The sequence below is a fragment of the Panthera tigris genome, chromosome E1, assembly GCF_018350195.1.
Source record: "Panthera tigris isolate Pti1 chromosome E1, P.tigris_Pti1_mat1.1, whole genome shotgun sequence".
Lineage (NCBI taxonomy): Eukaryota > Metazoa > Chordata > Mammalia > Carnivora > Felidae > Panthera > Panthera tigris.
Genome location: NC_056673.1, coordinates 48,787,025 through 48,804,541, shown reverse-complemented (window position 1 = coordinate 48,804,541; position 17,517 = coordinate 48,787,025).

Genomic DNA, 17,517 nt, shown 5'->3' with positions numbered 1-17,517 from the left:
ATTTTCCCTAGCCAGACAATCAACTTCTTGGCTCAGGTGGGTGGATAACAGGGAAGGCTGAACCTCAGAGCCCGAGATGCAGAGATAGAGTGGTTCTTTATGTAGCCTGGCCAGCGAACCCAGTGATTAGCGGTAATTAAGTTGGATCCGAGACAGGTCCTTGCTCTAGGAAATGGTACATAAAACCAAGTGAGAGGGCCAGGTGGATTCAGGGAGTCTGGGCTTCTGGGTATGTGATTTGGAAGAAATAAGAGTAGAGGAGAAAGGGCAGAAGTGAGGGTGGCCTAGAGGTGCCCCGGTTAGAAGTAAGCACGGGCATGGAAACCACTGCTGATTGGACAGGGCTTTTCATTTTCCCTCATCAAAAGTAAAACATCCCTCTAGGCCACACCATCTTATCCCCATCAGCAAAGGTTAACCCAGGGAATTACAGAGCCCAGGCCGTTCCCTCCAGGAGTTCGTGATCCGAGACACACAGGCAACAGCTCTAGGGAGGAGACTAGACGGAGAACCAAGACGGTGTGAAGCAGACAAGTGGGAAAGGGAGTTACAACTGTGGATAAGAGAAAGCAGGGGTCAATCCAGGCAGGCTCCCTGGAGGAATGGGCGCTCGGGAGCTCCTCGTGGAAGGGAGTACTGTCATCCCAGAAGGATGGCATGATTCGACAGAGGCGATGGGAGTAGAAACGGGGTGTGGGGAGAGTATCTACTGCTGAGCAAGCTGAGGGGAGGGGACAGGCAAGGAGGGTGGACTGCACAGGAAGGTGTGTGAGCGGTCGTTCACCTAGCTCAGTTGGAGGTCAAGAGCTTTGCACCAGCTGCTTTTTTTTTTTTAATACAATAGTCGATGTACAAAGGAAAAGGGTGGTGACAAGAGGTGTGGCCTCCCAATCGGCATCTTCATAAAAGGAATTAGGAAGAGGAGTGATCACCAAGTCTGTGAGGTATCACTTGCTTTCGAGACAACGCAGACACTGCGTTGCTTTGTCGGCCCAGCAGCAACTCCTGGGTGCGATGGCCAATCGGGCTGTGAAGGTTTGGGCCATCCAGAAAGCCGATGTGACCTCATTTTCCACATTGTGCCAGAGAGTGTGTTTCCTAAAGCAGCCAAGGCCCTGGGGGATGTGCTTTTAGCAGACGGGTCCCGGGTTTTTCCCTGTGCGCTGCAAAGTCCTGGCATGTTTTCCTTTGGAGAGAAGTAAAGTGTTAGTGGCAGCCAAGGGGAGGCTGAGAGAAATTGGCTCTTCCCTTTCAAGCCAGGTTAACCGAGTGTGGTGTGTAGGCAGGTCGCTCATTGATTTTTTCCCTCTCTTCTCCAGAGAGCACTGCCATAGTTACATGGATAAAAGCCGGGGAATAAAGACAGAATTGAATGGTCCAGGTTGAAAGAAAACGTTTGAAACAGGCTAGAAGCCCCCAGTCGGGGGTTGGTGTGTGAGGTGGAATGCGTGCTACCTGAGGAAGATGCCCAGCGCTGTGTAGACGCCGTTGAGAGGGAGGGGGAGGTGGTGTAATTCCCATTCCTTCCAAAAGCCGAAAGGAAACCACTTGCTTTTGTCTTCCTTTTGTGTTTCTTGCAGCCCGTACCCGCTGTCGCGCAAGCTCGAGCTTAGAATTTCTTAAGAGCGTTGAGGGTTTCGCCCCTATCAGGTCAAGCTCAACACCACCCACGCTCAAATCTCATCGTTTTGCAGACAGCTGGCTCAAAATCACCACGGAGGGCCTATCAACGCCAGGACGGGTTGGTGGAAAGAAAGCCATGTTACCTGAACGTGTGGCACGGCCTGCTCTGGGCCCCTGGGGACCATTTGGGAAGACTCACCTCCCAGTCCAGAGGTTCAGGGAAGCCAATTCATCTTTGGCAAAAAAAAAAAAAAAAAAAAAAAAAAGAAAAAAAAAAAAAGAAAAGAAAAGAAAAGAAAAGAAAAAGAAAGCAGAGGAGGGTTGCAAAATAAGAAACATCCATTCACAGCCACAAATACTCTCGGGAATGCCTATCCCGTGCCAAAGAGTATGGTCCATAATGCAAAGAACCAAATCCATTTTAGCCACTTTTCAGGAGAACCTCAAGAGAGAAGATTAACAAAAGGAGACAAAATGAATGGGTGAACTAAGTTTTCTTTCCAGGTCAAAGGACTAAGGGCTTTGAGTGGGATCCATGAGGAGAAAGAGAATTCTGTATATAAGATTTTGTGACCCCTGTAGCCCTGTGTCACTTCTGGAACAGACCCTCTGGTTAGCCGGAGTAGTGGAGACAGAGATAGTTCTCCGGACCCACTGTCAACAGAGCACAGACTAGGTGATTTTCCAACGTGCAGATGGTTTGAGTTGAGCCGCCCGTGCTTCTCCATCCGGATTGTCTTGTGATCAACAGCAGTTATTTGAGAGGCTAAAAACTCAGTCTGAGCAAAACAATTCATCTGGACCAAGGGAACCCCTCGGTCTTGGCCTCACTGATGCTGTTCTCGCTTGTTAACCACCTCAGGATCTGGTTGATCCGCCGCTTTTTCTTTTTCTTCCAGGCGTCTTATGACGCAAAAGGATTTTCACCTCCAGCTCTTTCTTGCTATGCTCTCTTTTGATTCCCTTTCAGAAACAACAGCTCCTTTTCAGCCCTTCCTTCGCTGGAGAGACTCGGACATCTGTAATAAGCCACAAAGGTCTCTTGAGCTCAGCTGTCGTGACCATCTCACGGCTCAAGCCAAGTTTTGGGAAAGAGTGGAAACTGAAGCAGCACGTGTGGCCAGATGTGTGGGCGTTAGGGCCTTAGGACACACAGCGTCCTCACACCCATCCGTGCTCTGCAGACGGCAGGCCAGCATCTCGAGAGCAAGAATACTGTTGTGGCACTTTTCGCTTGTAACGCACGCTGCCGATAGACTTTCTCACCCACTTTCTCAGGAGTAGGATCTTCTCCCCACCCTGTCTTTTCACCTGGACACGTGGGGGCGCCTGGGTGGCTCAGTAGTTAAGCATCTGATTCTTGATTTCGGCTCAGGTCATGAGCTCACGGTTCAGGAGTTTAAGCTGCGCATCAGGGTCTGGGCTGACGGCACACAGCCTGCTTGGGATTCTTCTGTCTCTCTCTGCCCCTGCCCTGCTCGCGCTCCGTCTCTATCTCAAAATGAATGTTAAAAAAGAAAAGGAGGGGCGCCTGGGTGGCGCAGTCGGTTAAGTGTCCGACTTCAGCCAGGTCACGATCTCGCGGTCCGTGAGTTCGAGCCCCGCGTCAGGCTCTGGGCTGATGGCTCGGAGCCTGGAGCCTGCTTCCGATTCTGTGTCTCCCTCTCTCTCTGCCCCTCCCCCGTTCATGCTATGTCTCTCTCTGTCCCAAAAATAAATAAAAAACGTTGAAAAAAAATTTAAAAAAGAAAAGGAAAAAGAGAGAAAGAAACTGGGGATGTGGCCTAATGATTACTTTGACCTTCCTCCTTTTCTTTTTTTTTTTAACTTTTTTTTAATGTTTATTGATTTTTTGAGAGAGAGAGAGAGACAGAGCACGAGTGGGGGAGGAACAGAGAAAGAGGGAGACACAGGATCGGAAGCAGGCTCCAGGTTCTGAGCTGTCAGCACAGAGCCTGACGTGAGGCTCGAACTCACGCACTGCGAGATCATGACCTGAGCCGAAGCCGGACGCTCAACCGACTGAGCCACTCAGGGGCCCCAACCTTCCTCCTTTTCAAGTTGGCCAAGCACTAGTCAAGGAGGTACAGGAAGTGGTCTGTGCTAACGCTGGGAGCATTTTTAAAGGAAAGGAGTGTGCGCTTATTTTCTCCCCTTTTCTCCTTCCTGCTGCTGGAATGCAGACGTGATGACCAGAACCAAGGCGACACTTTTGGTCCCTGAGGACAAAGGTCACCCCATAGGACAGTGGTCCTTAAACTTTTTGGTCTCAGAACCCCTTTTACACTCTTAAACATTTTTAAAGATTAACCAAAAGCTTTTACTTGTGTAGCTTATACTTATTAATATTTATAGTATTAGAAACGAAAGCAGAAACATTAAAAACTCAAGTGTGCATGAGCACATACTCCGTTTCCTTTCAGAGCAACATCAGCACACATCATGGGGCCTCTAGAACATGCCACAGTTGAGGCAATGAGAGTGAAGAGGCAAAAGACATCTTAGTGTCACATAAAAAACAGTTGTGATCTCACAGGACTCTTGGAGACCTCAAGTTCCCTGAGGAGGTCAACGCAGGGAAGTAGAAGGTGTCTAAGCATCGGAGGAATTTGCGGACCTAGTAAACACTGTTTCGGACATAGACAATCAACCTCCAGACTCTTCATGGGAGAAAAATTAAATTAATCTTCGTTGTTGAAAATGCCGCTCTTTGAGGCCTTTTGTCCCTTGTGAGCAACCAAGTCCTACATAGCACACTCTCTTTGGAGGTTTAGTGGGACGCACCCTGTGAATGCGGCCCTATTCCTCCGACTTTCCTCCCCAGGGGCTAAAAATAACAACGTACATTCGCATGCAATTTGAACAATTGCATTTGGAGAAAGACAAAAATTTTCCGGGAAGGCCTTCCTTTTTCTCCTTCGTCAGTGTTTAGGCAAGAATGTCCTAACTTTAACCTCCACAATGAGGGGAGACATAAATGAAAAGTCTCAGCCACGGGATTCACCTTGCGGTGGAATTGCACTGCCTGGTAAAAAATGCTCCTGAATATGAAAGCACGAAGAAGGTCAGGGCTCGCGTTAATTTCCCCGACACCGCGGTGAGATATGTGCTATTATCCCCATTCTGCAGATGCAGAGGCTGAAACAGGAAGGAGCTTGCCAATCGTTACCGTATAGTGTTTTCCTTTCTGCGAGCGTCCACTCAGTCGGCCTCTGAGGGCTCCGGTCTAAGCATCCCTAAGCCTTCCATGGACCCTAAACACGTCAATATCCTTCCAGCTTCCCCTGAAGCTGGCTGTGCATGTGCAAGAGAGGGGCAGGTCTGTGGAGGAGAGAAACAACTTCTCCAAATCAGAATGTCCAGCTGGGACCCTCTTGCCCTACTCCCACCATGAACCTCCTGTCGCAGAGTCTGACACCAGTTATACTCGGGGCAGAACCTACTGCAGCTCTCTCCTCCGCGATGCGAGGTATGTAAAGATTCATGAAACACCTGCCAGGTCTAGGTCTGGCCGGCTTCCAGCTGGTCCTGTACCCCTGTGGAAGAAGTATTAAGACCCATTCAATGGTCCCTCCAGCCTCTCTGAAGGTATTTTCAGGAGGTCTAAAATAGACGAAGAGAAGGAAGGACCACCAAGCTATTTATACTCCTCTAAAGGCTCTAGGTGGTTGGGAAAATGAGTGCCCCCCAAATCCAGTGTGACATATTCTGCTGCAAAACATAACGTGACGTTTATAGCTTGCAACAAACTGCCATGGGAAACGCTCGAGTGTTATCATCCACCCCTGATTGCAATTGAGTTTCTTTTTTTTTTTTTTTTTAATTTTTTTTTTCAACGTTTTTTATTTATTTTTGGGACAGAGAGAGACAGAGCATGAACGGGGGAGGGGCAGAGAGAGAGGGAGACACAGAATCGGAAACAGGCTCCAGGCTCCGAGCCATCAGCCCAGAGCCTGACGCGGGGCTCGAACTCACGGACCGCGAGATCGTGACCTGGCTGAAGTCGGACGCTTAACCGACTGCGCCACCCAGGCGCCCCATCAATTGAGTTTCTTTTTAATTTTTTAAGTTTCTTTCTTTATTCTGAGAGAGGGAGAAGAGAGAGGGAATCCCAAGCAGGTTCCTCACGGTCAGCACAGAGCCCCATGTGGGGCTTGAACTCACAAACTGTGAGATCATGACTTGAGCCAAAACCAAGAGTCAGACGCTCACCCATCTGAGCCACCCAGGTGCCCCCACAATGGAGTCATTTAAGTGCTGGAGTTGGGGGGAAAGAAATAGAAATAGGGCAGTCTTTTGGGGGGGTGGGTGTGGTACTCACAAAAACATTTTATAAGTAACAAAATAGTCAAGTTAAAGATAGAAATATTGGTCATATTACAAGGGAAAACTTATAAAGTAGGTTTGCATAATTTTTCAGAATAATTAACTTTTCAAAAAATGAGTGTTGAGTTTTTCTTCATATCACTGCCCCACAGATACTTTCAGCAAGGTAAGAATGTGTTTTATTGAAGAATGGGCAAGGATAAATCTGGAGTTTCAGCTTAAAATAATACATAGAACTTACAAATGTCCAATGTGATATTAATACAAACAACACCAAAATCTATAAAGAACTTATCAAACTCAATACCCAAAATACAAACAACCCAGTGAAGAAATGGGCAAAAGACATGAACAGACACTTCTCCAAAGAAGACATCCAGATGGCTAATAGACACATGAAAAGATGCCCAGCATCACTCATCATCAGGGAAATACAAATCAAAACCACAAGATACCACCTCATGCCTGTCAGAATGGCTAACATCAACAGCTCAGGCAACAACAGATGTTGGTGAGGATGCGGAGAAAGGGGAACACTTTTGCACTGTTGGTGGAGAAGTAAACTGGTGTAGCCACTCTGGAAAACAGTATGGAGGTTCCACAAAAAATTAGAAATAGAATTACCCTATGACCCAGCAATTGCACTTCTAGGTATTTATCCAAAGGGTACAAAAATGCTGAATCTAAGGGGTACATACACCCCAATGTTTATCAACATTACCAACAATAGCCAAATTATGGAGAGAGCCCAAATGTCTGTCAACTGACGAATGGATAAAGAAGGTGTAGTGTGTACACACACACACACACACACACACAGTTGACTATTCCTCAGGCATCAAAAAGTGAAATCCTGCCATTTTCAATGAGTGGATGAGCTAGAAGCTATTATATGTGAAGCGAGATAAATCAGAGAAAGATAAATACCATTTGACTTCTCTCATGTGTGGAATTTAAGACAACAAAACACATGAACCTATGGGAAGAGTGGGGGTAAGAGAGAGCGGGAAACAAACCACAAGAGACTGCTAAGGTTAGAGAACAAATTGAGGGTTGATAGAGGGAGGTGGGTGGGGGATGGGCATTAAGGAGGGCACTTGTGATGAGCACTGGGTGTTGTATGTAAGTGATGAATCGCTGAGTTCTACTGAAACCAATATTGCGCCGGATGTTTACTCGCTAGAATTTAAATTAAAAAATAATAATTTATAAGTAAAAAGTACAAATAACATTACTCTTGCTTGCACTTTTTTTTGTCTTTCCTTTTCTTCTCCCTAATTAAAAGAATCATTTATAGACAAAAAAACGAAAACAACAACAAAAAAACCCAACAAAAACCCAGCTATGTCTTTCACAATTACAAACCCCAAGTAGCATAATGATTCACCATTGCCGCAACTCTCCATGATGTATCTGTATTTGGAGTTCATGGCCAACTTGACACCTTTACAGAGATGACTGGAATCCTCACCAATCTGTTGATTGCAATGGAGACCAAGATGGATGCCTGGTTAAATGTCTGACTCTTGACTTCGGCTCAGGTCATGACCTCACAGTTCGGGGGATGGAGCCCCACGTTGGGCTCTGCACTTGATGGTGCGGAGCCTGCTTGGGATTCTTTCTCTCTCCCTCTCTCTCTGCCCCTCTCCCGGTTGCTCGCTTTCTCATAAATAAATAAATAAACACTTTTTAAAAATGGAGACCAAGATCATAAGCTCTTGCGTTCTCTACCGTGACAACTGCATCTACCATCAACGACATTGAGCATCCATTTTATTATAAGTAACAGTGTAACTGGTGACCCTTAAAGTAATAATTACACCTTCTATTGAGAATGCTTGTTCTAAACCAAGGCCAAGCATGGTCCTTGAACTGATATCGGCCCACGAACTGTTGTTACTCTTCCTGATTGCATAAGTACAGAAACTGAGAATGAACATTTAGAAGCTTTTATAGCAATTTGACTTTGTCATGGTATTCAAGTATTCAAGCACACGATCAATGGACTTGTCTCACCGAACAGCATATAGAATTTCTGACCTGTCCTACTCCCATGGTGGGTCGCACTGGGGATAGTTGCCTACTATTCTTATGCAGTAGGACCATGTATTGGTCTGTGATGGACTTAAGATGAAAACAAAACGAAATTTGAAAAAGCTATTTTTTTGAAAAATAGCTAAATTTGAAAAAAAGCTAAATTTGAAAAGGCTATTTTAAAAATAGCCACAGAAAGTTTGAGAAGCACTGCAGTAGCCCATTTTAATTGTGGGACCAGTGGGAGCCATTTATCCTCTGTAGAGGTATCTTGCTGATGAAAAGAGCTGAGTGTAGAGGTTTGAATTCTTAATAAGAGAGGCCCCTCAGGCAAACCTGTCCTTCCAACCTGGGGAGCAGGCATTTGGGAGAGAACTGAAGTTGGTTTGGAAGAGAGGAATCTGAGCCTTGCCCTGGGGATTGCCAGGCCAGTAAATAGAACATGAATGGAATCCATCATCTAGACTCAATCCTAAGGCCAACCAGTTTAGTTCCCTGACTGCTTCCAGATCCCCAATTTCCCACTGCTGGAAGTCTTCACCCAAGGCAAAAGCTCTTCCCTTACAGAACTCTTTTTAGGAACAACACTCCATCAGAGAGAAGATTGAGTCCGGCTTTTTTTTTTTTTGTCATTGAGTGGCTAAAGAATGCCCATAACCAGCTTGCTCATCTAGAACAAGTTTCACATTGCCTGATACTGATGTGATGGTGGTGGTGAGCACAGAAAGAGCTCTTCCTGATCCCTCAGTCAGCGGATTTTTTTTCGATTATTTCCTAGGTTTATATTTTTAAGAGTGAGTTTGTGTTGATATACTCATTTAGAGGACATGCTGCTGAAGGGTGTCCAGAAACCTTTGATGGCTGGAGGTATGGTACCCAGTGCCATTCTCCACACCCTCCTCTTAGCCCCCTATTTTGCCCCTGGATCTTCCAAAAGCCAAGTTGGAACCAAATTTCCCAGAGAAAAATGTTCTAAACCACAGTTTAAGAATAGTAAGTCCGTAATTAAGAAAATATTTTTGATCTGTAAATGGAAAGCCCAACACATATTAAATGCATGGAGAAACAGACAAAGGAATGTGAACATTTAACACATTTCATTTTTAAAAGTACACGGACTTCTAAGAAAATGTTCCTGCTATAGGTATCTTAAATATTTGCTTTTAAGATTAATCAGCAGTCACATCCAAGAGAGGAGAATGGTCTGAGGAACATTTCTTCAGCTGGATAGCTACCCGCTGCTTTGTCCTTCAGTACTTTCAGTGATTGTGAGAGAAGAGTTAAGTATCTCTCAGTGTTGGATCATCATGGAAAGAATAAAAATTCAAGAATTCTCTTGCAGGCATAGTTTTGGATATAGTGCTGCCTAGAAATGGGAGGACTCAGAAGGTGGTAGGTAGCTAGGCTTCCTTCAAATTTTAAAGCTCCAGAATAACTAACTTTAAATTAAGGTTAAATTTGTTGACTGATTGAGATAAGCTTAATTAAAAATGCTTCTCTTAAATGTCCTTTGAACCCAAGTGAAGTTTGCCATGACCCTTCCCTTGAATAATTTATCAACATGCAGACCACAGAACTTTCCTTTCCCCTCTCATTCCCTCTTGTCTGTCCTCCTCCTTTCTGTCTCTTTTCTTCCCTTGTAACTTTTCTTTCTTCCACTCTTTTCTTTTTCTTTCTTTGCCTCCTCCCTTCTTTCCTTTCCTCCTCCCTTCCTTCCTTCCTTCCTTCCTTCCTTCCTTCCTTCCTTCCCCCTTTCTTATTTTCCTTCCTTCCTTCCTTCCTTCTTTCCTCTCTTTCCTCCTTCCTTCCCTCCTTCTCTCTCTTTTTCTTCTCTTTGCTTTCCTTCTTCCTTTTTTTCTTCTTTTATTTCTCTCCATCTTGTCTTCACTTTCTTAAAAATCTTTTTTTGTCTTGGCTTCTTTCTATTCTTTCTCTTTCTTCTTTCCTAATTGTCTTTCTTTCATCCTCTCTTTCCTTATTTCAGCAAAATAAATAAGTAAATAAATAAATCTGGCTATGTGTGCAAAAGTCTTTTCCCAGATTGGCTCCGTGCAGTACTTATTCATTAACTCTAAGCTCTGAAACTAAAGGAAAACAAAAAGCTTACAATCGTTTCTTATTTCCAAGGCAATAAAATGTCTTGATAGAACATAACTTAGTAAAATTAGTAAAAATGTTAAACTTGCCCCCTACTAGCGCTTTCCTTTGCTAAGTTGCTCTGTGCAAGTTTCTTTAAAATCTCAGTAGCATTAAATCTTCATTAATATAAGCCCAGTGTATTTATGGTGTCAAAATATGTTTCAGAAAAGCCAAAAGCAACCGTTACACAAGTTGCCTCATTATCAATAATCTAACATCATGCCTTTTATGTGTCATTTCTTTACACAATATACTATCATTGATGACTTTTAGCAAATACATCATGGCAAAGCATTACTCTCATCAGAGGCAGCCTTTGAAAAGGATATGCTAATTTCTAGGGAGCAAGAAAACATCAAAACAGTGCCAGCAAATAGCCAAGGGACTTTTATATCTTAATATCCTTCAGAAGTGCTTTATCTCCTAGTGCAACGTGTATCATAGTATAAACAGGAAATGAAACAGCCCCAGCATCAAAGAAGCATGGGCCATGGTTGTAATTTCAGATCAGGTTTAATAAAGGTTATCTACAGTAGGCTAATCAAACAAAAGGGTGCATGTTTTAAAGAGCCATTTGATAATTTCCATTTAAGTTGCCCTATCAAAGAGATCCCTGACAATGTCTTAGGACTCCTGCTGAATCCCTGCACCTTCTTTCCAACGTGACTTCCTCCATTGGTTGCAAGGCTGTTTTGATGTCCTAATTTTTAGGTGATTCTCATTTCGAAGTGATCAGCTTATCCGAAGTTGGCCTACTTTCATGCAGGCCTTGTTTACGAGCACAAGAATCAAAAATGGAAAAGAGTCTGGCAAGGCACCCAGCCATTATGTACAGGTCCACAGCCAAGCAAAGGCGAGTTTACCTGTCCGTGAAAATACTTGGTGCCTCCAATAGCTTAAGCCCAATCAAAGCCCAGGAAGGCGTGGATCCATGGCTTCTCACCAGAGCGTGACCTTGGGGGCAACCGCAAGAAACAGTCCTTCCTGTACGAACTGTTAAGTAGTACAGCCCTTGAGATTCTGCTTTAGGTGCCAAAAACAGCTCTTGGTATTCCCACGTCGGCAAATGACCAAGAAAAGGAATCCAATCTTCTCCCTGCTCCGAGCTGGACTCAACTGTTTTTGACAGTCATGAGCCTGGAGATCCACAGACAGAGACCAGAGGCAAATTTTTCAATGGCAGACGCAGGCTGGTGCTGAAAGTCTTTCTGTTGACTTGGGTGACACAGCACTGCACCCCACCCCACTCCCGCGCCTGACCACCCCCATCCCCACCCTGGACCCAACCCCCCCCCCCTATCCTGCCCTGACTCCTCCCCACTCCCCTCACCTCCCAGCTGGGAGGGACCACTCCCCACATTTGCAAATCAAATATACCCATTGCTTCCTCCCAGAGGATAACCTTGGAGCTTGCCGGAGGAGATGGGCCACCTAATGAGCTGTCTATGCCCCTCCTTCTCACCAGGGAGGATGAGTCAGGGAGGAGCTTGGGCCTGGCTTAGCTGGAGCCCCAGTGGGTCGGTTTAATAATTACTCCCTTCAAAGCATTTCCAACAGATTTCAGTATCCCATGGTCAGTCTCTCAGTTCAGCCTGCTCCCTGAAGGATGGGGGTGAGGTGAGTAGAGGACTTCCTGGCTGAGGAGGCCCACAGTTTTGACTGGCTTCCCCACCACTCCTGTATCTCAGCTCTCAGCACCACCCCCCACCCACCCAGTGAGGAATTCTTGCTTTTCCCCAGGCCTTGACCCCAGCTCCTCTGCAAACCTTAGAAAGAGGTGGGGAGGGGGTCTTCTGGCACATTGCCGGCAACCCATCTATCTCAGCGCATCAGCAAGGGCCAGGCAGTGTCTTTCCCCAACCCCCAGCGGTTGCCATGACAGGCCTCTGTGCCGGGGACTGGGGGGGGGGGGGGGATCCAGGCAAACCAGACACTGGTGGCCAGGGCACAGGGGATCAGCGCCATGGCTGGGGCGGTGCCATATGTGAAGGCTGAATCAGCCAACGGTCGCCCATCAAGACCCCTCCAGCTCATTGTGGAAGCAGCTGGGGGGCGGAGGGCATTTCGTGCTTTGTTGAGAGATATTCTGTCTTTTTCATCTCTTCCCTAGTCCTCTGGCCCCCAACAGAGGCCTAACTATGCCCGGCCCAAGTGCACCACATGGCTACGAGCCGGGACTACGTGAGAGCAATGTTGATGGTCTGGAGTCAGAGTTGAGTCTCCCGTCCCCAGGATGGTCCACACAGCCCTCCTCCCCCCTCCCAGGCCCAGAGTCTAGCCCCCACCAGCAAAACTCAAACTTGACAAATTCCCACAATGCGAGCAACCCAGCCCATCCGAATTCCAAACCTGCCCTGTAATCTCTCCGCCCTTATATTCTGTGTGTAGGAATCTGATAAAACAAAAACTCAATCACTCCCACAAACAATGCAGCCTGCACCATCCATTCAGGATAACAGATCAAAGGCACCACGGACAGACCGAGTCATAAACATCAATCTCAAACCCCCAAGACCTTTATCCCTCGATCTTAACCCCACCCATTACAAGCAAGTATGTACAAATGGAGTGTGGGGACCCGGGGACGACTCGCAGGACAAGTGTAATTCCCATCTGTGGAAGCCAGCCATGGGAAAAGTTCAAGGGAAAACAGGCTTGTCAAAGTCAATTTTTAAAGGCTTGCGTGTAACTGTAGCTCTGTAGTTTAGCTTTTAGTTTTTTCCTTCCTTGTAACTTAACTTTTAGCAAGAGGGAGGTGGCAATGGGCAAATTTGTGAGGGTTGAAGCCAGAAGCGGCTGTCTGGTACCGTTATTTTTAATTTCCTTTACTCAACGAGTATTTTGAAGAAGTTTCACAAGAGCACAGAGGGGCATCGAATAGAGTTCAGAACACACCCTGTTTTGCATGAGTGTAATATTCTACCCCTCAAAGAATCGTAAATGCAAAGGATCATTCTCTACGCTACGCTGCCGTGTCAGTTACTTTGGGGAATCAACGTGACCCATGAAAACGTGGACAGGCCAAGATTTCAGTCTAAGTCTGTCGTTCATCAGCAGAGAGGACCTTAATTTCCTCTTTTATAAACCTCGTAGGATTGCTGCAGGGGTGAAGTTCCCAGTCATTATAATGGCAAATTTACTGAGTACTTACTATGGAACAGGCATAGGACTGTCAGTTTTCTCATTTAGTCCCGTCGACTACACTATAGGGTAGGTACTGTTATTATTTATATTTAAAAATGAAGGAACTAAGGCACAGAGAGGTTAAGTCAGGTGCTCAAGGTCACACAGCTACCCAAACCTCAGTTGAGATTTGAACCCAGACAAACACGCATACGTTTCAAATTATAAGGTGGAAGGACAAGTAAAAAAAAAAGATCTAAACCTGTGCTGTCCAATACAGTAGTCACGAACCAATGCATTGCCATTGTCGCAGAAAATTCTATTGGTGCTAAGTGCTGATTAAACAGTAGCTATCAAACATTCTTAGCAGTGGAATTATTTTTTTCTAATAAAAATTTACATGAAACCTCAAAGTATCAAATAAACAAAAGTGTCATTTAAATTAAATTATTATTGGGGCGCCTGGGTGGCTCGGTTGGTTGAGGTTCCGACTCTTGATTTCAGCTCAGGTCATGATCCCGGGGTTGTGGGATCGAGCCCTGTGTTGGGCTCCGCACTGAGCGTGGAGTCCGCTTAAGATTCTCTTGTTCCTTCTGCCCCTCTCCCCTGCTCACGCTCTCTCTCTCTCTCTCTCTTTCAAACTAAAAAAATAAAAATAAATAGAATAAATTAAATTATTAATGCATTTTATAAAGTCAAGTTAACATTTGCTAATTACACAGTCAGTGAGAATCATGTTTTATACATGTTTATTTATGTAATTTACTTGCAAACGTTTTCATTGTGAAATATTACCTTTGCGTGCACGCACAAAGCATAGGACATAAATGTTCGGTTTAATGAATAATTATAAGGTAAACATCTATGTAAATGATGCAGGCTGGCTGGGTCCTGTGGGTCCGGCAGGTAGAAATCATACGTGAGCCAAGAAGAAGTGACGACAGAGTTTATTGAAGGTATAGGGAGTGCAGATACAGAGTGTCTGGGAGACGAGGAAGGAAAGGACGCTGAGTCTCGTCTTTGCTTGGAGTCTGGGGCTTTTACTGAGGATTGTGTTCCAGGATACGTGTCTTCTCAGGCATCCGGGAACCAAGACGAGTGTTTAGGTGTTCCGCATAAGCCACTTATGCCCCGGAGCCAGGGGGCTTGGTGAGTCAATGGTCTTGGAATAGGTTCGTGATGAACTCACTTGGTCCCTCCTTAGATGTTATCTCCTTTGCTGGAAGAGTCCAGAGAAATCATTAACTCCTTGACCTTTACAAGGAGGACACCTTACCTGTTCTATAAAGCATGTGTAAGGCGGGGGTGCAGGTCCCAGCAAGAATAGAAACAGGAAAAGTTTCAAAAAGAGTAGTTGTTTATGGGGTTCCTTTAGTTCTCCTATCTCAATGCCAGCACCCGGGTGTTAAGAAATTGAACTCGTCAGGATTTGAGACACTCCCTCCTCTGATCCCCTCCCCTTCCCTGCTGTCCTTTTCCAATCACATTTGCGACCATCTCCCAGAGGTTACCACCACCACGGGGCTGTTTCAATGGATGAAAACAATGTGAAATTGAGAGGTATGGATACTCTCTTGAGTGAAGAATAGTTTCTATATTTTTTAAGTGGTTGGGAAAAAAATCAGAAAAATAATATTTCGTGACATGTGAGAATATATGAAATTCTAATTTCAGGGTCCACAAAAAATTATTAGAATAAAGCTGTATTTTGCTTTACATATTATCTGTGGCTGCTTTTGTGCTACCATGCAGAGTTGAGTAATTGTGACAGAGATCATACGTCCCACAAGACTGCTGAGATTTACTATCTGGCCCTTTACAGAAAATGTTTGCCTGCCTCTATTCGAAAAAAATTTTTATTGTTTTTATTTATTTTTGACAGAGAAAGAGACAGAGCATGAATGGGGTAAGGGTAGAACAAGAGAGGGAGACACAGAATCTGAAACAGGCTCCGGGCTCCAAGCTGTCAGCACAGAGCCCGACATGGGACTTGAACCTGGGAACCAGGAACGGTGAGATCATGACCTGAGGTGAAGTCAGACACTTAACCAACTGAACCACCCAGGACCCCCTGCCTGCCCCTATTTTAGATGACAATTCACTCTTTCTTTCTTTCTTTTTTTTAGAGAGAGAGAGAGAGAGAGAGAGAGAGAGAGCAGGGTGGGGCAGAGAGAGAGAGGGAGAGAATCTCAAGCAGGCTCCATGCTGTCAGCACAAGCCTGACTTGGGGCTCGATCCCACAACCCTGGGATCACGACCTGAGCCGAAATCAAGAGTTCATCACTCAACCGACTGAGCCACCCAGGAGCCCCAGATGACAACCCATCCTTAAACCAGCCTCAGCATCCAATGCTGAGTTCTCAGCATCAGTTATTCCTATATTTTCACTTTGGTTAAACAGTAACGTGAAACTTCTGACACACACAGGTAAGAGGTTGACAGAGGTTTGGTTTTTATACAACGCGCCTTGCAATTTCGGAATACTCTTTAATTAAACGGACCTAAAGGCTCAAAAAAGAAGTCGCCTGACGTTTTATTCCCAAGTTGAGACACACACACTTTCTAGCCTTGGCTTGAATTCTTGACCATCGATAAAGAAGCGGGAGAAGAAGCACACCTCACTTAGAGCAAAACCCCCAAAACATCAATAATAAAATATTAGCAGGACGACATGTTGTAAGTTTACTTGTTGTTGTGTAACCGAAGATAAGGCTCTGCCAAGAACATGCGCTGAGCAGATGTGCTTGAATTCTGCCGACTTTTGCTGCGGCAGTGCATAATTTTATGTGAGCAACAAGCCAAGCCTGAATTAAAAAAAGACCAGCTCATCCTTTCTAATCAATGACACATTGCCAGAAAGTTCGAATCCATGCCCAGAGACAGTAATAAGTGAAGACATGAATGGTTTCTGATACGTTACAATTTGGTACCCAGCGCCCACCAGTAGACCTGTCGGTTTTAACTAGAGTTTTTAAAGCAGTCTTAATTAATTAATTAATTAATTTATTTTTTATTGAAATGGAGTTAAACGGTTGGAGCACTCCCAACCACTCACACAGACTCCACGAGAGTGTTCCTATGATGAGGGAAAGAGTTGGAATTTGTTGTCAAGGATTCTTGGGCGGTCATGCTCAAAAAGCGCGGTCCACATTCTTGTGTACCGGAATTCAGGAGGGAGACGTGATTTCCATAACACAGACCGCACGAAGTCAAGCCCAACGGGGCCTCGGCTGCGGAGTTGCGCATTGACGAAGGTTGAGAAACACCGCGCTGGGGTTGAGCCGCTTGTCATTAGCGAGCTTGGGGAAGGGAGGGAGAAATTCACACTAGCAGGCGATGGTTTCCCCCTCATAGCGCCTCTGCCGTCCTGAGCCTCTCCTAACGCCCCCTGGGATTTCCTTTTCTCCAGTCAGCGTCCACCAATTCCCTCCCTTATGGACCACATCTTTCCTCCGGCCGCTCTGCCCCCAGCCCCTCCCGGGGCCCGGCCCAGCCACGCCGCCTCCCCAGACCGATTCTGGAGGGCCCTACTTGTAGCAGGTAAACACTAACGACCCAAGCTGGCCTGGGATCATGAGCTCTCGGATTGCCCCGTTCCAGAACTGCTATTGGCATGGGCTCTTCAGTGGGCAACGAAGGCTGATTCTATATGCATCGTGGTGCTGCCTCCATGATTTCTGCTATGTGCAAGACTCAAGAAATTTCACCCAAAGATGTACTGTCAGTATTCTATTATCACTGCTAAAATTATGGAAGTATGTAATTTTACAAGGAAACTGTGTATCGTCGCCTTAAGTGGAAAACAAGCCGGACTGCCAGGCAGTGAAGGCAACTTGTAAAAATAAAAGCGATGTGGGGGTGGAGGGGCACCTGGGTGGTTCAGTCGGTTAAGCATTTGACTTCGGCTCAGGTCATGATCATGCGGTCCGTGGGTTCGAGCCCCGCATCGGACTCTGTGCTGACGGCTCGGAGCCTGGAGCCTGCTTCCGATTCTGCGTCTCCCTCTCTCTCTGCCCCTTCCCTGCGTACGCTCTGCCTCTCTCTTTCAAAAATAAATAAACGTTAAAAAATTAAAAATAAATTTTAAAAATGGGAACAAAGCGCTGTGAAAGTAGATCCTCTCTGGGTGCTGAGGGTGCTGAGCCCGAGTTCTGTTCTCCCTGCTGTTTGAGGAGGGAGAGTGGCAGCTTAGAGAGGTGTACAAGTCACTGCCACCAGAGGCGGAGCCTTTCTCCTTGCCTGGGACCGCTGGGGTTGAAACCAAGTTGCAAA